We start from the raw sequence: 24,400 nt of genomic DNA, 5'->3' as shown, positions 1-24,400 counted from the left end.
TGTCGCTCGTGCCCATACCCGCCTCCGGATACCACCGCAGACCCGGCAGGAACCACCTTCTTTAGCCATCCTATGGCATATGCCGTGACGATACCACGACACAGAGCTCCATAGATTTCTCCACGTGCTTTGTGTCGACACCTGATAATCGCTTTGTGCAATTTCGGGGAGAAGCTTATCTTTGTTGGTGCCATATCGCCTTCCTCCTATTTGGTAAGAACTCGTTATAGCTTTGTATTTTGCTTGACGGATTACGCGTGAACCACCATATTCCGTAGTTGTAGGCATATATACGGTGCTTTTTACTAATCATGACAAGACCCAAAAAGGACGCTGATATGTTAGAAACGTATCTATAATTTTTGATGCTCCATGCTTGTTTTACACCAATTTATATATGTTTTGTTTACACTTTGTTGCACTATTATACATTTTCCGGCACTAACCTATTGACAAGATGCCATAGTGCTAGTTCCCTGTTTTTTTCTGTTTTTTTATTTTAGAAAAGTTGTACAGGAAATATTCTCAGAATTGGAGAAAACAAAAGCCGAAGTTCATATTTTACCGTAACGAAGACGAAGTCCAGAGGAGAGACGGAGAGGCACCACAGGGCGACCACACCATGCCATGGTGCGGGCCCACCCCTGGCCGCGCCATGGGGTGATGTGGGCCTCCCAAGCGTCCACCGACCTCGCCCTTCCGCATATTTATTCATGTCATGCAAATGGAAATCAACAAATTATTTTTCAATGGAACACTTGGCAAAAATGGGAACAAAAATTGTGTCGGTGTAGTCAACCTTTTGTAGTACAAGGAGTGGTATATAGGGAAGTCTCATGTGCAAGTCATGAAAAGCGTGGTGTGTAGCGTTGTCCCAAACAAATGGAACATTCAAGAGGCAAGCAATGGTGCTAATGTTTTACATAAAGCGAGTATGGAACACGGCAAGGTCGTGGAAACTTTGAGCTTGGGCAATTGTGGTTTGCGTGGGCCACTTATGTATATCCTCAACTTTCGAAGAATCCACTTCAATGCTAATAGAGGAAACCGCAAATCCAAAGGAAATAAACGTTTTGTGTGTAAACGGGCATCAGATGCATAAGGCTTCTCTCACATGTATAATATGGTCCTTGAGATTCTTGGAACACATGAGGGTATCATCAAGGCATACAATAACACTCTTGCCAACAAGATGTTTCAAGGTATGTTGTATAAGACGCAAAAAGAGTGACGAAACAACGGAACAACCCAAAGGCATGACAAGAATTGTCGGAACCACACATGGGCTAAGGTTTTCATAAACATACCCGTGTGCTTGAAGATCATGAGTTTGACGGGCGGTGGTACCGGTGGACGAGCTGAGCTTACAGAAGCGCCTGGACGCGCGATGCATTTTACCGGTACCATCACCAGTAGTGCCACCGGTACCTCCGGCCTGGATCAACTTAGGTCATATCTAAACCGTTCATTTGCCCATCTAAGGCTATGTTATTTATTGTGTGTAATGCCTCTTTTACCCCTGACTTGAATTGAGCTATATGAGCTCCTGTATCCCCATTTGCTAGGGTTAGACTAAGATTTGAGATTACTCTTGAGCTTTGTCTCATCTACCTCTGGGATCTTCAAATCCTATGTAATTCAAGGCTACTCCTGTGGATTCAACTTGTTTATGTGTAATTCTAGTGCATCCCAATCTCTCACTCATGATCTAGGTTTTGATTCCAACACCAATCTCTCACTCATGGATTCTACCTTTGTGTCATTCCATGGGATGATTCTATTGGCTTAGTATAACCAGCTAAGGGGTCCAATTTGGTTTGTATCTGGGTTGTGTGAGTGTGTTTTTGTTTTGGAGTTTATTTCCCCTCTTTTCCCACCCCCTCATCCACCAATTTTGGGTCAATTCGTGAATTGGGACAACATCTAGAGGCTCAAGCCTCATCAAGCCGGAGAGAGCAAGAGGGCTCATACCGGCACATCTGTAGAGATGGCACATGACGATGTGATGATGGACGATGCAGAGCTTCCATACAAAGCACAGGATGTAGAATTAAAAAATTGTGAAGGGCAAAGTGGTCTGAAGGTACCGGCTAAGTCGTAGCAATCACATTTATGTTCACACAAACATTTATACACCATAGTTGGCTGACGTATGGTTTCACTCACATATTAATTGATTTTGTTTCATAAGCATGTGTCACATGAACAGCTAGACGGTCCAGTAGAAGATGACGTAGTCATCTATGGTCAAACCAAATCTGCAGAATTGATAAAAGATACAAACATGGCGAGCACATCGGTCGACACAAAGCAAACATCGGAGGGTAACGCGACTTAAGCGTTGATGTTGTCATTGTGGATCAGGGCTTGAAAGTGGAAACATGTTTATTTATGCTAATAAATTATTGTTACTACCATTTGACAATCACTTTCATGTCTGTAGACCATGATCGGTAGGGCGGTGAGCGTCTTACACCATGATAATCAGCACAAACAAAGAGAAGTCGTGTTGTACTCAGAAGCCCCACTTGGAAAACACTACATGTGCCATGAATGAGGATATCATTATGCAACCCAATATTTAGGAAAATACCGAGGTAGGTTATGCACACTCAAACAACGCCAGACTTGAATAATTGAAACACACATACGCAACATTAATGGGGTCTGTTGATTAAATAAATTCTCATGATGACCAGGAAGCCACACTAGATGGGGCACCAACGAACATTTCAAGAATTATTGGCCGCAAGCAACCTAGTGTCTGCATCCGCAGTAAGTTCTATTAGTGGAAAGTCTAAGCAGAAAAAACATGAAGATGGGCAGACGCAACACACACTTGATGGGAGTAAGGGGGAGGAGACCGATATCACCGAGTGCATTCAGAAAAACCCCAATAAGTACATTTCCGCATAAGGCATGGTAGACACGGAAATAAACAATCTTACACTAGAAGGTCAAGTTCCCGAGAAGCATTAAACTTTATCAGAATATTGTTATAAATGATAATTTTGTTGTAAACGCAATGTCCTACCAATGCGAATTATGTGGCAAATGTAATCAGACCTGGAACATTGGGCTGCTGAGAGAATTATTCTATGAGCATGATGTACATGCCATCTTCAAGATCGACATCCCACAAAAAAATGAAAATGACCGCATAGAATGGCACTATGAGAAGAATGGTGTCTTCACTATCAAAAGCGCCTACCGCCTTGCCCTAGAGCTCAAACAAGACAAACGTCCTTCCACTAGTAGCAGCAAGGTACCCAATGGTTAAAGAAGTATTTGGAATAACATCTGGAAGGCGAATGTGCAACCTAAAATTAGGGTTTTTGGGTGGAGAGTTGCCGCCGACTCGCTCGCCACGAAGAAAAACAAGTGGAGAAGAACCCTGTAGCTGGATAGCCGCTGCTCCATTTGCGGAAATGCCGAGGAGGACGCCTATCATGCCACGGTTCTTTGCACTAAAGCTAGGGCCTTTCGGCATGCAATGAGACTGATCTGGAACCTACCTCCTGGAAACCTCATCAAACATTCTCGGAAGGATTGGCTTCAGATACTGCTTGGCCAGGTTGATACTGATTATCTTCTAGCGTGCCTGGCACCTGAGGAATCCCATCGTGCACCAAGAGGGTAGGGAGACGATCAAGAACTCTGTCTCATTCCTAATTTCGTACAACAGAGAGGTGACCTCCTTACAACCCATGAAAACTGATAGAAAGGGGAAGAAGCCAGTCATAGACAGGTCTCAGCCTTCTAGACATCAGAGAATAACTCAGGCATCCTCTGGCTGGACTCCACCGCCAGCGGGATGGATCAAGCTGAATTCTGATGCTTCATTAATCAATCTTGATGCCCCAGGTGGTGCTGGAGCGGTGGCCAGAAACAACATGGTCAGGTGATCTTCGCTGCCTGCTCTCCCTTAACAAAATGCCAAGATGCAGAGGAGGCTGAAACAAGAGCGGCTATGAAGGGCATCAAGCTGCTCCAGGGACTAGGACACGACAGGATTATCATGGAGGTGGATTGCGCCATCGCGGTCACCGACATACGATCGAAGGATCCTGACAGATCAAATCTATGTCCTATCTATGATGAGACGAAGCAAAACCTGATGAATCTGGGTGAATTCGTTGTCCAGCATGTCCAGAGAGAGAGAGAGAGAGAGAGAGAGAGCAATACGGTTGCAGATGCACTAGCTAAGATTGCCAGCTCAGCTGGTAGTTGTTTCTAAAACAAGCCAACTACTAGACTTAGTGCATGATCTTGTAATACAGGACGCTCCTATAAAATTTGATGCCTTGATTATATGAAGCTCTCTTTCACTCAAAAAAATGGGCATGGGAATAGTTGTCTGGAAGAAAATAGAAGATGGAGAAATAGGAGGAATTTTTCTAATATACCCCTACATTAAAACTGAAAGCAAAAATAATGCAAAGTTCCATCCACGCCAAACACGAATAGAAAGCAGTATATATTTAATGTCGCTTCCATTGAAAATTGGTGGAAAGAACTTTAATAACTATTTTTTAACGGTGGAGGTAAAGTACGGATATGTTTGTCATGCATAAAAGAATGCTTGAATCTTTATCGAAAAAAAAGAATGTTCGAATACGCAAAGTCCGTAATAGTTAGTTTTTAAAAAACGTATTTGGTTTACATATAATTTGTAGTATTTATCATGGAAACTAGCATTATTTTTTTCATGTGATTTTGAATAAGGGTAAGTTTTGTTTTGTTTTTTTATGTTGAATTCTCATTAGGACTCCTCCACGTCTTGATACAGCCCGACCTACGGTCTTCGGTGCATCATGTGCGTCATTGCTAATACATCACGCAAAGGTGAATCTTATCCTTTATGCGTGCCTACAATTTCCTATATTGAATGGAATGCTACTTCATCCTTCGTCATATTCCCATGATAGGAATACATTGTCATGTACGGAGGGAAGGGTACAATTGCCTATATTGAATGGTATGCTACTTCATCCTTCGTTATATGCCCATGATAGGAATACATCGTCATGTACGGAAGGAAGGGAGGATCCCACGGCTGCCCCATGGCTCAAGGTCGAGTTTACGGAGACATGGAAGAGAATAAAGAAGAGGAGCTGGATGCTCCAGGACCTATAGTACCTGCCACCGCCAGACCCCAGGCCGGTAGTACCGTCCACACACCAGTGGCACCATTGCCACCCCAATGCCAGGATTGGCCGACACTACTTCTAGGAGGCTATTGGCACTACCGCCGCGACCACAACCACTAACAATCTTGATAGGGAAAAGGAGTTCGATCTTTCGATGAGATGATGATCACGTTGATTTGTTGGTGGAGTCCGTGCTTGACGATCCGACTATAATTGTAAAGCTCGTGCGCCAATGCAATCGCTAGGACAATCTCCGAGAGTTACTGATCTTGCGGATGCATGATCAACCTGACCAAAAGGTCTTAATTCTTACCTGAAATCGAGAACAAGTAAGAACTAATAATGCAATCAGAATTATTGCGGATATATATGAAAGCTTTATTGAAAAGGTGGGATTCCGAATAGTCGATCTTGTTCTGGGTGTTGGCCTTAAAAGAAGTACACGAAGAGTTGCAGTAATGGCTAACTTTTAGTCTAATCAAAATCCGAGTCTAAAGGCTATGGGGGTATTTAAAGGAGGAAAGGTGGGTTTTCGGCCAGTCATACGGATGGTGGCCAAACCAAACCCTAGAAGGCCTTTCCCCCTTCAATACGGACTCTAAAAAGTGGTTGACTTAATTCCTGCAAAAATGACATGGGTCTGGCCCAAAACTAAAGGTGACGTAGCATCATATTATGCTATGGACGAAATTATGAAGTATAATCTTGTGTATTTCGTCCAAGTCTTCAATCATCATTATGGTGGCTTCAATGTTCTGAAATCTCCGCTTGTGGCGTCCTCTTTAATCCTCACATGTTTGTTGCCATCTTCTCCATGTGTGATCATGCTCCAATGTTTGTCCTTCTCATCCATGCTAGGTCCATCATTCCTAAGAGTAACAAACACATCTGATTTAGGCAGCATCTTATCCTCATGTATGTGAGCAATAGTTCCAAGAAACGAAAGTACATGATAGTTAAGTTGTATGGCACGAGCTCGAGTGATTGGTCCTTGTATTTTTGTGGTTGTAGGTACATCGGTCGTATCAATAGATGGGATGTCCTCATCATGCTCCCCTTCTTGAATCGAAGTCATCCTCGATGCAAGCTCATCTTCTTCAACAAAGTAAGGCTTCAAATCTGCAATGTTAAATGTATGACTAACCGGACCCGATTCTGCAGGAAGCTCAAGTTTATATGCATTATCATTTATTTTCTCTACCAGCTTAAAAGGACCAGCAGCGTGTGACATTAACTTAGACTTGCGCAATTCAGGAAAACGATCTTTGCGCAAATGCAACCAAACAACATCACCATCATCATACAGAACATGCTTTATTCCTCTATCCACAACAATTTTATACTTAGAATTCATGTGTTCTATGTTGTCTTTAGTAGTCTCATGCAATTGTAATATCATATCAGCACGTTGTGTAGCATCCAAATTATTTTGCACCGAAGATGGTAATGGCAATAAATATATAGGTGCACAAGGAATAGAACCATACACAATATCAAATGGGCATATCTTAGTGGTAGAATGCAGCGAACGATTGTTAACAAATTCAATATGAGGTAAACATTCTTTCCACAATTTTAAGTTCTTCTTCAAAACAACCCTCGGTATAGTAGACAATGTTCTATTTACTACTTCAGTTTGTCCATCAGTTTGGGGATGACATGTAGTACTAAAAAGCAATCTAGTCCCCAACTTAAACTTAGTATCACGATCAGAAACAATAGTATTTGGCACACCAAGTAAACGAACAATTTCACGAAAGAACATATCAGCAACATGTGTAGCATCATCAGTCTTGTGACAAGGAATAAAGTGTGCCATCTTAGAAAACCGATCCACAACAACAAAAAATACTATCCCTCCCCTTCTGTGTACGAGGCAATCCCAAAACAAAATCCATAGAAATATCCTCCCAATGTACACTAGGAACTGGAAGAGGCATATATAAACCATGTGGATTAAGTTGAGACTTAGTTTTTTTACATGTAGTGCAACGTACCACAAATCTTTCAACATCTCGACACATACGTGGCCAAAAGAAGTGTGCAACAAGTACATCCTCCGTCTTCTTCACACCAAACTGACCCATCAATCCTCCTCCATGCGCCTCCTGCAACAACAAAAGACGAATGGAACTATCTGGGATGCATACCTTGTTAGCACAGAACACAAATCCATCATTGAGGACGAATTTGTTCCATGTTCTATCATCTTTACATTTCAGCAACACATCTTTAGAATCTGCATCATGCAAGTATTGTTCCTTTATAGTTTCTAATCAATAAATCTTGAAGTCAAGTTGAGATAGCATAGTATAACAGTGCGACAAAGAATTAGCAATAACATTATCTTTACTCTTTTTGTATAACAAATTCTTTAGGCCATAAATAATGTTGCCAAGTTTCTAATGTTCGAACCAGCGCATATAATTCTTTATCATAAGTAGAATAGTTCAGACTAGGCCCACTCAATTTCTCACTAAAATATGCAACATGTTTGCACTCTTGTAATAACACACCTCCCAAACCAATTCCACTAGCATCACATTCAAGCTCAAATGTCTTGTTGAAATAAGGAAGTTGAAGTAATGGAGCATGTGTTAACTTATCTTTCACTATCATGAAGGCTTCTTGTTGTGCATCGCCCCAAACAAAGGGCACATCCTTCTTTGTAAGCTCATTCAACGGTGTAGCAATGGATCCAAAATCTTTCACAAAGCGCCTACAAAAACCAGCGAGGCCAAGAAAACTTCTCACTTGCGTGACCATCTTGGGCTGCGGCCAACTCTCAATTGCCTCAATCTTGGCTGGATCAACTTCAATACCCTGCGTTGTAACAACATAGCTAAGAAACGCTACTCGATTGGTGCAAAAGGTGCACTTCTCAATATTACCATACAAACTTGCATCACGTAAAGCATTGAAAATAGTACGTAAATGATCCAAATGATCCTCCAAAGATTTGCTATAAATCAGAATATCATCAAAGTATACCACCACAAAACATCTAATAAAAGCACGTAAAACTTCGTTCATCAGTCGCATGAAAGTACTAGGAACATTAGTTAACCCAAAAGGCATTACTAACCACTCATATAAACCGAACTTAGTTTTAAATGTTGTTTTCCATTCATATCCTAATTGCATACGAATCTGGTGGTAACCACTACGCAAATCAACTTTAAAGAACATAATAGAACCACTCAACTCATCAAGCCTATCATCCAAACGAGGTGTAGGGTGATGGTATCGAATGGTAATATTATTAATAGCTCTACAATCAGTACACATGCGTGAAGACCATCTTTCTTAGGTACCAAAATAATAGGAACATCACATGGACTAAGAGACTCACGAATGTAACCTTTATCTTGGAGAACCTGAATTTGTCGTTGAATCTCTTTGGTCTCTTCAGGATTGGTAAGATATGGCGCACGGTTGGGCAGTGAAGCTCCTGGAATCAAGTCAATCTGGTGTTCTATCACATGAATAGGTGGTAGTCTAGGTGGAACATCTTGTGGGAACACATCAATGAATTCCTGCAAAAGGTTAGCAACCGCAGGTGGCAAAGAAGGAGGCATATCCTCAAATGAAAACAGAACTTCTTTGCAAATAATAGCATAACATTGAGTAATGTTCACATCAAGTTCAGCAATATTAGATTTGCTAGGAATCAAACAAGGATTTTTCAAACGAATTCTACTAGCATGGTTCGAATCAGATTTAGTATTAATCTTATGTGGCACAAAATCTGCAGCAACAATCTGATTTTCACTCTTATGTTTATCCTTGTTCTTACTCTACTAGCTCTAGCAAGATCATCTTTTAAAATTTGTTCAGCAGTCATGGGTTTGAGACCAATTTCTTTCCATCACTTATAAGAGAATAATGATTAGTTTTACCATTATGAACAGAATCTCTATCAAATTGCCAAGGTCTACCAAGTAACAAAGAACAAGCTTGCATAGGTACAACATCACAATCAACAAAATCATAATATGTACCAATAGTAAAATGCACACGTGTAGTTCTTGTTACCTTGAGCTTACGAGAGCTCTCAAACCATTGAATGTAATATGGATGTGTGCGCTGTCTTGTAGGTAGAGAAAGCTTCTCCACCATGCCAACACTAGCCAGATTATTATAACTCCCTCCATCAATGATGATTTGTATAGCTCGCACTTTTACAACGCCTCTTGTTTGAAACAGATTGTGGCGTTGATCATGCTCAGGTTTGCTCAATTTCACACTCAACACACGTTGTGCAACTAAGCTCTTGTACTTGATGGGATTCGTAGCATAGAAAACAAAAAATTTCCTACCGCAAGAACGAAAACACAAGCCAAGATCTAATCTAGTAGACGGTAGCAACAAGGAGATGAAGAGACTAACCCTCGAAGATCGCAAAGCTTAACGAGATTAGATCTCGGGGTGGATGTAGTCGATCACTTGCCGCTTGCAAAAGCGCGTAGAAGATCTTGACGGTGCCACAATCGGGCAGCACCTCCATACTCGGTCACACGTACGGTGTTGATGAAGACGACGTCCTCCTCCCCGTTCCAGCGGGCAGCGGAAGTAGTAGATCCTCCTCGGAATCCCGGCAGCACGACGGCGTGGTGGCGGTGGTGGTGGATATTTCCGGCAGGGCTTCGCCTATCCGCTGCGGGAGAGATATGTGGAGGAGGGGCACTAGGGTTTGGGGAGAGAGGAGGTGTAGGGCGCCGGCCACTTGGGGGCTGCGGCCTGGATGGCTTGGTGTGGCCGGCCCCTCCCCTTGGCTCCTCATTATATAGGTGGAAGTCCCCAAGAGTTGTAGTCCAAGTCTTCGAATAAGACCCCAACAACAAAACCTCCCAAAAGTGGGAAACCTACTCAAGGAGGGAATCCTACTCAAGGTGGGACTCCCACCTTTCGTTGAGGTGGGGTGGCCGGCCACCTTAGGTGGAGCCAACCTGGGACTCCTCCCCTTAGGGTTGGCCAGCCTAGCAAGTGGAGTCCCTCCGGGACTCCGCCTTCCATAGTGATTTCTTCCGGACTTTTCTAGAACCTTCTAGAACCTTCCATAACTGCACCGGATCATTTTCAAACTTGTAAAATGACTTCCTATATATGAATCTTATTCTCCGGACCATTCCGGAACTCCTCGTGATGTCCTGGATCCCTAATCCCACTTTTATAACCACCCATTTACGCAGTGGCGTTTGATGTAATCAAAGTACCCTTCCGGCATAAGTGATTTATATGATCTCATGGTCGAAAGGACTAGGTAACTATGTATTGAAAGCTTATAGCAAATGAACTTAATGACGTGATCGTATGCTACGCTTAATTGGGTGTGTCCATTACATCATTCACATAATGACATAACCTTGTTATCAATAACATCCAATGTTCATGATCACGAAACTATGATCATCTATTAGTCAACAAGCTAGTTATACAAGAGGCTTACTAGGGACTCCTTGTTGTTTACATAACACACATGTATCAATGTTTCGGTTAATACAATTATAGCATGGTATATAAACATTTATCATAAACACAAAGATAAATAATAACCAATTTATTATTGCCTCTTGGGCATATCTCCAACAAGTCTCCCACTTGCACTAGAGTCAATAATCTAGATTACATTGTAAGGTACCTAACACCCATGGCATTCTGGTGTTGGTCATGCTTTGCCCTAGGGAGAGCTTTAGTCAACGGATCTGCTACATTCAGATCAGTGTGTACTTTGCAAATCTTTACTTCTCCATCTTCGATGTACTCGCGAATCGAATGAAAGCGCAGCTTGATATGCTTCAGCTTCTTGTGTGACCTTGGTTCTTGTGCATTGGCGGTTGCACCCATGTTGTCACAATAAATGACTAGTGGGTCCAATGCACTAGGAACCACACCAAGCTCAACAATGAACCTCTTCATCCATACCACTTCCGATGAAGCCTCGAAGCCGCTATGTATTCCGATTCTGTTGAAGACTTCGCCACCGTGCACTGCTTGGAGCTGCACCAGCTTACTGCAGCACCATTCAATATAAACACGTACCCAGACTGATACTTAGAGTCATCAGGATCAGTGTTCCAACTTGCATCGGTGTAACTGGTTATAACGAGCTCTTGGTCACCGCCATAACAAAGAAACATATCCTTAGTTCTTTTCAAGTACTTCAGGATATTCTTGACCGCTGTCCAGTGTTCCATTCCTGGATCACTTTGATATCTGCTAGTCAAACTAACATCATGTGCTATATCCGGTCTAGTACACAGCATGGCATACATGATAGAGCCTACTGCCGAGGCATAGGGGAACTGATTCATTGTCGGGGGGAAGACCCCGGGTAGGGCAAAGGACTAAGAACAACCGGCTCAAGGCATGTCGGCCCGAGGCAAAGGCCGGCTGAGGAGCAGCCGGCTGCCTTGGGAGCCGGCTGGTTCAAAGTCCACGCTGGCCTGGTTGGAGCCGACCGCGTTGTGACTGGGCCGGCTTCAACTTGTCATATCCGGCTTCGTTTACCTCTCCCTGACATGGTCCGGGTTGGCGAGGCTTGCAGGAGAAGGAACTGGAAAGGTAGTCCGGCTCCTGAAGTCCACGATGATCTCACCTTCCGTAAAGGGCGGGTCACTGTAGAGCAACAGTGCCTCCGCCGGACAGGGCATCATGGCGCCGTACGGCTACAGGTCATGATGGCGACAGAGACACCTCCGCCCCATGCCGCTGACTCCCGCAGGCGGATGGGACAGGCCACTACGCCTCAACGGCTCCATGACGTCAACGCCTCGGGAAGGAGCGGAAGCCGGAGCCGGCCAAGCCGGCCACTAGACTATAGGGACTTCTATGTAAAGTGCCAGCGCCTATATAAGCTGGGCTACCCCCCTCGTGCGGGGGACGATCGGTCATTCCATACTCATTCTAGACTTAGCGCTGTCCTGTGAGAGAGACCTTCGTCTTCCTTAGCCTCCCAGGGAGCAGCCGGATACAGCTCTAGGAGCACCGTTGTACTGTGATATCATCATATACACTCATAGCAGGAGTAGAGGTGTTACCTCCATCGGAGGGCCTCGAACCTGGGTACGTCGCCGTGTCGCTCGTGCCCATACCCGCATCCGGATACCACCGCGGACCCGGCAGGAACCACTCTCTTTAGCCATCCTATGGCATATGCCGTGACGATACTGATACGTCTCCAACGTACCTATAATTTTTGATGTTCCACGCTTGTTTTATGACAATACTTACATGTTTTGCTTGCACTTTATAATGTTTTAATGCATTTTCTGGAACTAACCTATTAACGAGATGCCGAAGGGCCAGTTGCTGTTTTCTGTTGTTTTTGGTTCCAGAAAGGTTGTTCGGGCAATATTTTCGGAATTCGACGAAACGAAGACCCAACATCTTATTTTTCCCGGAACCTTCCAGAAAGTCAGAGGGGGACCAGAGGGGTGCCCTGGGGGCCCCACACGTGGTGGCGGCGCGGCCCAAGGGGGGAACCCTAGTGTGAGGAGGCCCCGTGGCCCCTCCGACTCCGACTCTTCGCCTATTTAAGCTGTCCTGACCTAAAACATCGATACCAATTGACGAAACTCCAGAAAGACTCCACGGGCGCCGCCGCCATCGCGAAACTCCGTTTCGGGGGACAAAAGTCTCTGTTCCGGCACCCTGCCGGGACGGGGAAGTGCCCCCGGAGCCATCTCCATCGACGCCACCGCCTCCATCATGCTCCGTGAGTAGTTCCCCCATGGACTACGGGTTCTAGCCGTAGCTAGTTGGTACTCTCTCCCCCATGTACTTCAATACAATGATCTCATGAGCTGCCTTACATGATTGAGATTCATCCGATGTAATCGGTGTTGTGTTTGTTGGGATCCGATGGATTGTTACATTATGATTAGTCTATCTATAAAGTTTGTGAAGTTATTGTTGCTGCAATCTTGTTGTGTTTAATGCTTGTCACTAGGGCCCGAGTGGCATGATCTTAGAATTAATCTCTATACTTATTGCTTAGATTGTATCTACAAGTTGTTTGCACATGTCTATGTCCGGAACCCGAGGCCCCAGAGTGACAGCAATTGGGATAACCGGAGGGGAAGGCTTAGGTATGAGGATCACATGTTTTCACGGAGTGTTAATGCTTTGCTCCGGTGCTCTATTAAAAGGAGTACCTTAATTTCTAGTAGATTCCCTAGAGGCCCGGCTGCCACCGGCTGGTAGGACAAAAGATGTTACGCAAGTTTCTCATTGCGAGCACGTATGACTATATATGGAAAACATGCCTACATGATTAATAATCTTGATGTTCTGTCTTAATGCTATTTCAATCCTATCAATTGCCCAACCGTAATTTGTTCACCCAACACTTGTTATTGGAGAGTTACCACTAGTGTAGATAGCTGGGAACCCCGGTCCATCTCTTATCATCATATACTCGTTCTATATGTCATTGGAAGTAGTATCAACTATTTTCTGGTGCCATTGCTCCTGTGTTACTGCTACTGCTGTTGTGTTACTGTTACTATTGCTCTCATATTACTACTGCTTTCACATCACCCCTGTTACTAGTGCTTTTCCAGGTGAAGCTGAATTGACAACTCAGTTGTTAAGGCTTATAAGTATTCTTTACCTCCCCTTGTGTCGAATCAATAAATTTGGGTTTTACTTCCCTCGAAGACTCGTTGCGATCCCCTATACTTGTGGGTCATCAAGACTATTTTCTGGCGCCGTTGCCGGGGAGGCATAACTCTACTCATAAGTTCACCTGGGGAGTACACTCCACCTCTCTCTCTATTTTATTTTATTTTGTGTTACTTAGTTTACTTCTGTCTAGTTTATTTGTGCTTAGTTTATTTCTGTCTAGTATTATTTTGCTTAGTTTACTTTTGTCTAGTTTGTTTTTGCCTTGTTTTCTTATATACCCAAAATCCATAAAAATTTGAAAAACCGAAAAATTAAAAACTGTTGCTATGGGAGTACCCACAACCTATTTGGAGCTTATTGAATTATATAATAATTATAGAGAATCAAGAACGGGAAAAGTTATGAGTGCTGTGATGGAAAACCTGAATACAATTGCTAAAATCTTGCTTAAACGCCATGATATAAACTGTTGCTCTAAACAGGATACTAAACATCTTAAATTTCAATGTGGCTTTAGTGAGGAAGTTTTAATTAAGAACTATAATTGGAATAGCTATATTCATTTTGGGTTCGAAGAAGTAGAACAATTTGTCTTATTTATGGGAGCTTCTGAGATCGAATCCTTCATATCTAAAAATTATGAAACTTGTGTTGTTTTTAAGGACCTTAAAGATTATGTCTCTTCTATCCTTAATTTTTGCATAGAAAGTTACAGTGATAATCCTTATATCATTGATTATAAAGAGAGACTCATTAATGCACAAGAATGCACTCACAATTTGCAGGAACCAGTGGAAGAAGAAATTGATGAACCTGAAAGCTCATTGGATGAAAAAGAGGAGGAAATTGATGAACCCGAAAGCTCATTGGATGAAAAAGAAGAGGAGAGTGATGAACAAAAGGAGGAATAATGGATTAGCTACCCATGCCAACCTTCTAATGAGAGTAACTCTTTATCTCTTACACTATTTGATTGTCCTCCATGCTTACCGAAAGAGGATGAATGTTATGTTCATGTGGATTCTCTTGAAATATTCCCTATGAGTAAAACTTGTGAGAATAATTATGCTACTGTCATTTATGATAATCCATGCTACTTTGATAAATCTTATGATAATGCTTTGTTTGTGCCTGATGTCGAAATGCATGGTACTAAAGAGTTTTGCTTAGCAAATGTTTATGATAAATCTCTAGATGATGGTCCTATGTTACTTGATAATATTAATTGTACTACTAATGAAAAATGGATTGGAGAGGTCTTGACTTTATCTAGGAGTCCCATATCTCTTGAGATCGATCAATCATCTTGTTATATTATTGATAAAAGTGGGTTTGAAAGTTTTAATCCCACTATTTTTGAGCTAGATAAAAATTATATGTTTATGGATCATGAGAAACATGATTTATGTGATAGTTATATTGTTGAGTTTGTTCATGAAGATACTGAAAATTATTATGAGAGAGGAAAATATGGTTGTAGAAATTTGCATGGTACTAAAACACCTCTCTATATGCTGAAAATTTTGAAGTTACTCTTGTTTTATCTTCTTATGCTTGTCACTTTGTTCTTCATGAATTTATTTGTGTACAAGATTCCTATGCATAGGAAGTGGGTTAGACTTAAATGTGTTTTGAACATGCTTTTTGATGCTCTCTTTTGCTTCAACTCTCATCCCTATGTGAGCATCATTAAAATTGCTGAGCCCATCTTAATGGCTATAAAGAAAGCACTTCTTGGGAGATAACCCATGTTTCTATTTTGCTACTGTATTGTTGTGTCTTGGAAGTTGTTACTACTGTAGCAACCTCTCCTTATCTTTATTTTATTGCATTGTTGTGCCAAGTGAAGTCTCTAATTGAAGGTTGATGCTAGATTTGGATTTCTGCGCAGAAACAGATTTCTATCTGTCACGAATCTGGGCAGGGCTCTCTGTAGGTAACTCAGAAAAATCTGCCAATTTACGTGCGTGTTCCTCAGATATGTACGCAACTTTCATTAGTTTTTAGTTTTCTGATTTGAGCAACGGAAGTACCTCTTAAAAATTCGTGTTTACTGGCTGTTCTGTTTTGACAGATTATGTCTCTGTTTTTGCATTGTCTCTTGTGGACTTTAAGTGAGGCTTTCTAGACGTGGAGAGCTGTAGCTAATGTTTTATTGAGTTCTTGCAATGTGTCACTACAGGACTAAAGTGGATTAAAGCTTTTTGAGTACTAACCCCTCTAATGAAGTTTATGAGAAGTTTGGTGTGAAGGAAGTTTTCAAGGGTCAAGAGAGGAGGATGATATATGATCAAGAAGAGTGAAAATCCTAAGCTTGGGGATGCCCCCGAGGTTCATCCCTGCATATTTCAAGAAGACTCAAGCGTCTAAGCTTGGGGATGCCCAAGTCATCCCCTTCTTCATCAACTTATTAGGTTTCTTCTATTGAAACTATATTTTTATTCGGTCACATCATATGTGCTTTACTTGGAGCGTCTGTGTGTTTTTATTTTTGTTTGTGTTTGAATAAGATCGGATCCTAGCAATCCTTGTTTGGGAGAGAGACACGCTCCGCTTTTTCATATGAACACTGGTGTTCTTAACTCTATTTTAATGTTCATGGCGGAGTTGAAAACCGCTGCATTTATCGATATTTGGTTGGAAACAGAAAATGCTTCATATTGTCTTGAATAATTTGATACTTGGCAATTATTTTGAGCTCTCAATTAGATCATGATTAAGCTCTTGCATCATGTAGTTTAAACCTATTAGTGGAGAACTACCGTAGAGCTTGTTGAAATTGGTTTGCATGATTGGTCTCTCTAAGGTCTAGATGTCTTCTGGTAAAATTGTTTGAGCAGCAAGGAAGACAATGTAGAGTCTTATAATGCTTGCAATATGTTCTTATGTAAGTTTTGCTGTACTGGTTCATACTTGTGTTTGATTCAAACAACCTTGCTAGCCAAAGCCTTGTACTGAGAGGAAATGCTTCTCGTGCATCCAAAACCTTGAGCCAAAACCTATGCCATCTGTGTCCACCATATCTACCTACTATGTGGTATTTTCTGCCATTCCAAGTAAATACTTCATGTGCTACCTTTAAACAATTCAAAATCTATTATCTCTTATTTGTGTCAATGTTTTATAGCTCATGAGGAAGTATGTGGTGTTTTATCTTTCGATCTTGTCATTTACTTCGGACGAGACTTTCACCAATGGACTAGTGGCTTCATCCGCTTATCCAATAACTTTGCAAAAAGAGCCGGCAATGGGGTTCCCAGCCCGATTAATTAACTTGCATTAATAATTCTCTTCACATGTTTTGCTCTGATTTATCAGTAAGCAACTTAATTTTGCAAATAGACACTCCTCCATGGTATGTGATTGTTGGAAGGCACCCGAGGATTCGGTTAGCCATGGCTTGTGAAAGCAAAAGGTTGGGAGGAGTGTCATCTCAAAAATAAAAAAATAAAAACTAAACTAAAGTACATGTGTAAACAAAAGAGAAGAGGGATGATCTACCTTGCTAGTAGAGATAACGTCCTTCATGGGAGCCGCTCTTGAAAGTCTGGTTGACGAGGTAGTTAGAGTACCCATTACCATTCGTTGACAATAACAAACACCTCTCAAAACTTTACTTTTATGCTCTCTATATGATTTCAAAACTTGAAAAGCTCTAGCACATGATTTAATCCCCGCTTCCCTCTCGCGAAGGGCCTTTCTTTTACTTTATGTTGAGTCAGTTTACCTACTTCCTTCCATCTTAGAAGCAAACACTTGTGTCAACTGTGCATTGATTCTTACATACTTGCTTATTTGCATTCATCATATTACTTTGTGTTGACCATTATCCATGAGATATACATGTTGAAAGTTGAAAGCAATTGCTGAAACTTAAATCTTCCTCCGTGTTGCTTCAATGCCTTTACTTTGAATTTATTGCTTTATGAGTTAACTCTTATGCGAGACTTTTGATGCTTGTCTTGAAAGTACTATTCATGAAAAGTTTTGCTATATGTTATCTATTTGTTAGCAACTATAGATCATTGCCTTGAGTCACTGAATTCATCTCATATGCTTTATAATAGTATGATCAAGATTATCTAAGTAGCATGTCACTACAGAAATTACTCTTTTTATCGTTTACCTACTCGAGGGCGAGTAGGAACTAAGCTTGGAGATGTTGATACGTCTCCAACGTACCTATAATTTCTGATGTTCCATGCTTGTTTTATGACAATACTTACATGTTTTGCTTGCACTTTATAATGTTTTTATGCATTTTCCGAAACTAACCTATTAACGAGATGCCGAAGGGCCAGTTGCTGTTTTCTGTTGTTTTTGGTTCCAGAAAGGCTGTTCGGGCAATATTCTCGGAATTCGACGAAACGAAGACCCAACATCTTATTTTTCCCGGAACCTTCCAGAAAGTCAGAGGGGGACCAGAGGGGTGCCCTGGGGGCCCCACACGTGGTGGCGGCGCGGCCCAAGGGGGGGCGCGCCCCCCTAGTGTGAGGAGGCCCCGTGGCCCCTCCGACTCCGACTCTTCGCCTATTTAAGCCGTCCTGACCTAAAACATCGATACCAATTGACGAAACTCCAGAAAGACTCCAGGGGCGCCGCCGCCATCGCGAAACTCCGTTTCGGGGGACAGACGTCTCTGTTCCGGCACCCTGCCGGGACGGGGAAGTGCCCCCGGAAGCCATCTCCATCGACGCCACCGCCTCCATCATGCTCCGTGAGTAGTTCCTCAATGGACTACGGGTTCTAGCTGTAGCTAGTTGGTACTCTCTCCCCCATGTACTTCAATACAATGATCTCATGAGCTGCCTTACATGATTGAGATTCATCTGATGTAATCGGTGTTGTGTTTGTTGGGATCCGATGGATTGTTACATTATGATTAGTCTATCTATAATGTTTGTGAAGTTATTGTTGCTGCAATCTTGTTGTGTTTAATGCTTGTCACTAGGGCCCGAGTGGCATGATCTTAGAATTAAGCTCTATACTTATTGCTTAGATTGTATCTACAAGTTGTTTGCACATGTCTATGTCCGGAACCCGAGGCCCCGGAGTGACAAAGAATCGGGATAACCGGAGGGGAAGGCTTAGGTATGAGGATCACATGTTTTCACGGAGTGTTAATGCTTTGCTCCGGTGCTCTATTAAAAGGAGTACCTTAATTTCTAGTAGATTCCCTAGAGGCCCGGCTGCCACCGGATGCTAGGACAAAAGATGTTATGCAAGTTTCTCATTGTGAGCACGTATGACTATATATGGAAAACATGCCTACATGATTAATAATCTTGATGTTCTGTCTTAATGCTATTTCAATCCTATCAATTGCCCAACTGTAATTTGTTCACCCAACACTTGTTATTGGAGAGTTACCACTAGTGTAGATAGCTGGGAACCCCGGTCCATCTCTTATCATCATATACTCGTTCTATATGTCATTGGAAGTAGTATCAACTATTTTCTGGTGCCATTGCTCCTGTGTTACTGCTACTGTTGTTGTGTTACTGTTACTATTGCTCTCATATTACTACTTCTTTCACATCACCCCTGTTACTAGTGCTTTTCCAGGTGCAGCTGAATTGACAACTCAGTTGTTAAGGCTTATAAGTATTCTTTACCTCCCCTTGTGTTGAATCAATAAATTTGGGTTTTACTTCCCTCGAAGACTGTTGCGATCTCCTATACTTGTGGGTCATCAGATACCACGACATTTGGCGCCCACCGTGGGGCCTTCAGCGTCTGCGGCCGGTGTCTTCATCAGGACGGGCCTCACCATCACCACCGGCGAGCGAGTCGCTTCAGGCTTGGTCTGGAGATTCGGCTCCCTCGACTGCGTCAGCGACAACGCTGGCTGCTTCGCCGACCGGCCATTCCCTGCCGGCGGCAACGTCATTAGCTTCGGCGGCTTCGACGTCTACGTCGCCACCGTCGCACCCCCGCGCTATCCGCGCCAGATCCTGCGCTGCGCAAGCCCTCCTCCTGGAGCCGGCACGAGCCTCACCACCGCCAGCTCCTGCGTCATGCATGAAGTCATGGCAGCCGGCGATGACGCCGGGGCCAAGTCCACGCGTGTCCGTGGCCCGGACCTGGAGCGCCCCGCCGCGGCCGGCGCATCCGGCTCGGGCGCAAAAGCGCCACCGCCACCATCCCGGCTGGACGAAGTCCGGGCAAAGTTGAGCTCCCCGCTCACGCCTGGCGGCGACCCCACCACCATCGAGGCGGACTTGGAGGCGCACCGCCAGCTCCTCCTCAAGCAAACCGAAGAACTTGCCCCTGCCAAGCGCCAGATGGAGATCACCCAGCGCGAGTACAACCGCACTCACGGCTTCACGCCAGACGGCGACCATCCAAGCCGAGCCGGCCAGATCCGCCGGAGAGGCCGTGACCTAGGCGCCGAGATCGCCCGCGACGGCGCCCCATCGCCGGCTCCGTCTGCGGAGCAACCCGTCTACAACACCCCCGACAAGAACATGCGCGCGGCGCAAGCCGCCGCCGAAGAGTTGAACCGCCTCGAAGGCGAAGAGTTACGCCGCCAGACGAAGCGAGTAACTGAGCTGCTCAACGCAGCCACCAAGCAGTCGGCCGACCCCAGGAACGTCAATGCCCCCAGAGCTTCTCACGCTCGTGGCGCTGCAGGAAACGACAAGGAAGGTCCCAGGGACTCGGCCGAGTCCGCCTCCCCAGCACCGAGCCGGCACCGGGACTCCCGGCCCACCCACGCAAGCTCCAGCCGGACAAGCCGGCTGGGAAGCGGCCACAGCGGCCGCAGCCGGCCTCCACCAAGCCGGAACCAGGAGCAAGACTCCGAGCAGCCGGCGCACAGACGCCAGCATCGGCCGGCCCCAAAGGCCAGTGGCCCTCGCCAGCCGGCTCACTCCCGGCTGGGCCCGCGCATCGAGCCGGCAGACGCCAGGGACCGCCTGGACCGACTGGTCAAATCCCGCATCGCGGAAGAAGAGAGGCCAGCCGGCCCAAAGTGCTTTGGGCCGCGGATCCTGAATGAGCCCATGGTCGACGGCTTCCAGCTCCCGCGCGACACCCCCAAGTACGACGGCACTGCTAAGCCGGAGGACTGGCTGCTGGACTACTCCACCGCAGTCGGCATCGCCAAAGGCAACAAGCGCTGGGCTGTGCGCTACTCCCCCCTCATGCTGCTCGGCTCCGCCCGCACATGGCTCAATAACCTGCCAGCCGGAAGCATCAACGGCTGGCTGGACATCGAGGAGGCCTTCATCAGTAACTTCGCCGGCACCTATCGCCGTCCGGGTCGCCCGCAACAGCTTGAGATGTGCAAGCAGGGCCCGGACGAGACGGATCGCGCGTACCTAACGCGCTGGTGCGAGATGCGCAAATCCTGCGAGGGCGTGCACGAGATCCAAGCCATCAGCTTCTTCATGGGCGGCTGCCGGCCCAACACCATGCTGTGGCACAAGCTGCGCCGCAGCGAGCCCAAGACGATGGCCGCCTTGATGGCCATTGCAGACAAGTACGCGCTGGCTGAGGAAGCCGGCAAGGCTCCGGCTGAGGCATCGCCGACTCCGTCCAGAAGGGACAACAACAAGCCGGCCGAGCACAAGCCGGCCGAGGGCGGCTCGCATGGCAGCCGGCGGGACAACTACCGCGGCAAGCGGCACAGCGACCAGCCGGACCGCCGGTACGGCTCCGCCCATGTGGCAGCCGTGTCGGACCACGCGGCGGCTGGCGGCAGCCGGCGCCAAACAGGACCGGCCCTAGAAGCCGAAGTACACCTTTGAGCAAATGCTCGACTCGCCGTGCAAGTACCACAGCGGCAAGAACCCCTCCAACCACACCACCCGCGACTGCCACTTCATGAAGCGGCTGACAAGCGGCAAACCGCTTCCGCCTCCACCCCGGCCTCCACCAGCCGGCGGGCCGGGTGGCCAAGCCGGCGCAGAGAACGCCAACCTCGAGCACCACGAGGCTAACCAGGTGCACCACGGCAGGTACCTGCCTGAGGATGCCACCTACATCATCTTCACCACCGAGCCCGAGGACAAAACGAGCCAGCAGCGCCGTTCCCTCGAAGTCAACGCGGTCATGCCGCCGGTCCCCCAGTACCTAAACTGGTCAGAGCAGGCCATCACTTTTGATCGTCGCGACACACCGGCTGTCCTGCCGAAGCCGGGCAGCTACGCCATGGTCCTCGACCCCACCATTGGCACAAGCTGGCGCAGCGTGCGTTTCTCGCGCGTCCTCATCGATGGTGGCAGCAGCATCAACATCCTCTACCGCGACACAGCCCGCAAGCTGGGCATCCAGGAGGCCGAGTTGCGCCCCACCCCCACTGTCTTCCACGGCATCGTGCCAGGCCACTCGTGCCAGCCGATCGGCCGGATCACCCTAGAGGTCATGTTCGGCAAGCCGGACCACTTCCGCACGGAGAACATCGAGTTCGAGGTGGTGGACATGGTCAGTCCCTACCACGCGCTCCTGGGCCGGCCAGCCCTGACCAAGTTCATGGCGGTGCCCCATTATGGGTACCTAAAGATGAAGCTGCCGGGCCCAAAAGGGGTCATCACCATAGCCGGCGACTATCGCCGCTCCATGGAGTGCGCCACCCAGAGCTCCAAGATGGCCCAGACGCTGGTCATAGCTGCCGAGAAGCAGCTCATCCACGACGCCGTCGCCATGGCTAAGGCCGCGCAGTCGGACATGCCGGCTGTGGGCAACCCGGCTGGGACGACTCACTTCCAGCCGGCCAACGACACCAAGAAGATCCTGCTCAACCCGGCGCAGCCGGACAAGTTCGTCACCATCGGTGCCGGCTTGAGCAGCAAATAGGAAAGCGAGCTCACCAGCTTCCTCCGTGAGAATCGGGACATCTTTGCATGGTCTCCAAGGGACATGCCGGGTGTGCCGAGGGAGTTGGCTGAGCACCACCTCCACGTCAGGACAGAGGCCAAGCCGGTCAAGCAACCCCTTCGCCGCTTCGCCGAAGAAAGAAGGAAGGCCATCGGTGAAGAAATCGTCCGGCTCCTAGCAGCCGGCTTCATCATGGAAGTGCTGCACCCGGACTGGTTGGCGAACCCAGTCCTGGTTTTGAAGAAGAACGGCTCCTGGCGCATGTGTATCGACTACACCAGCCTCAACAAGGCGTGCCCGAAGGACCCCTTCCCCCTGCCGCGCATAGATCAAGTCATAGATTCGACTGCCGGCTGTGAACTATTGTCTTTCTTAGACGCCTACTCAGGCTACCACCAGATTCCTTTGAATCTGGATGATCAAATAAAGACTTCGTTCATTACCCCGTATGGGGCTTACTGCTACACGACTATGCCATTCGGCTTGAAAAACGCAGGCGCCACCTACCAAAGGTGCATGCAAAAGTGTTTGCAGGATCAAATCGGCAGAAATGTTCACGCATATGTGGATGATGTCGTTGTGAAAATCAAGGAGATGCCTACCCTCCTTGATGACCTAAGAGAAACCTTCACCAATCTGCGAAGATTACGGATGAAGCTCAACCCGGCCAAGTGCACGTTCGGCGTGCCAGCCGGCCAACTCCTGGGCTACCTCGTCTCTCAGCGAGGAATCGAAGCCAACCCGGAGAAGATCGGTGCCATAGAGAAGATGGAACTGCCGCAAGTGCCTCAAGGACGTCCGAAGTTCACCGGATGCCTGGCCTCCTTGAGCCGCTTCGTCGGCCGGCCGGGGAGAAGGCATCGCCTCGTACTCGCTTGCTCAAGAAGACAAACTCCTTCAGCAGGACGCCGCAGGCGGATGAAGCCTTCCGCGACCTAAAGCGCATGCTCTCGACTGCGCCCGTCTTGGCATCGCCGGCTTCAGTGGAGCCGATGCTTTTGTACATCGCAGCCACCAATCGAGTGGTTAGCGTTGTCCTGGTGGTGGAGCGCAAAGAAGCCGGCAAGGAGCAGCCGATTCAGCGCCCAGTCTACTACCTGAGTGAAGTGCTCTCCCAGTCGAAGCAAAACTACCCCCACTACCAGAAGGTCACCTATGGCATGTACATGGCGGCCAAGAAGCTCAAGCACTACTTCCAAGAGCACCCCATCAAGGTGGCGGCCACAGCACCCTTGGCAGAAATCATTGGCAGCAAGGACGCCAATGGCCAGGTTGCTAAGTGGGCCCTGGAGCTGGCGGCCCACTCCATCCGCTACGAGCCAAGAACGGCCATTAAGTCACAAATCCTATCCGACTTCTTCATCGACTGGGCGGAGATGCAGTACCTGCCACCTGTGCCGGACTCCACGCACTGGAAGCTGCACTTCGACGGCTCGAAGATGCGCACCGTCTTGGGAGCCAGAGTCGTCATCGCCTCTCCTAAGGGGGATAGGCTGGACTATGTCCTGCAGATTCACTTCGCCGCGTCCAACAATGTGGCGGAGTATGAAGCGCTCATCCACGGGCTCAAGCTAGCCAAGGAGATTGGCGTCCGTTGCATCCTCTGCTTCGGCGATTCCGACTTGGTCGTGCAGCAGGCGTCTGGCGACTCCACCACGTGCCGAGGGCCAACAACGAGGCGGCTGACGCCTTGTCCAAGATAGGCTCAACCCGGCAGGCGATTCCGCCGGGTGTGGCTCTACAACACCTACGCAAGCAGTCCAGCATACCGTCACCGGACTCGGATTCAATATTCGTGTCGG

The 24,400-nt window shown here is 46.4% G+C and overlaps 1 pseudogene; it reads right to left on the bottom strand.

Annotated features, from left to right (window-relative positions):
• LOC124695912 overlaps positions 1-24,069 on the bottom strand; it is a 69,517-nt pseudogene extending 45,448 nt beyond the window's left edge.
• Positions 24,070-24,400: the final 331 nt, after the last annotated feature.

The sequence above is a fragment of the Lolium rigidum genome, chromosome 3 (assembly GCF_022539505.1).
Source record: "Lolium rigidum isolate FL_2022 chromosome 3, APGP_CSIRO_Lrig_0.1, whole genome shotgun sequence".
NCBI lineage: Eukaryota > Viridiplantae > Streptophyta > Magnoliopsida > Poales > Poaceae > Lolium > Lolium rigidum.
This window is presented reverse-complemented; position numbering and strand designations above follow the sequence as displayed.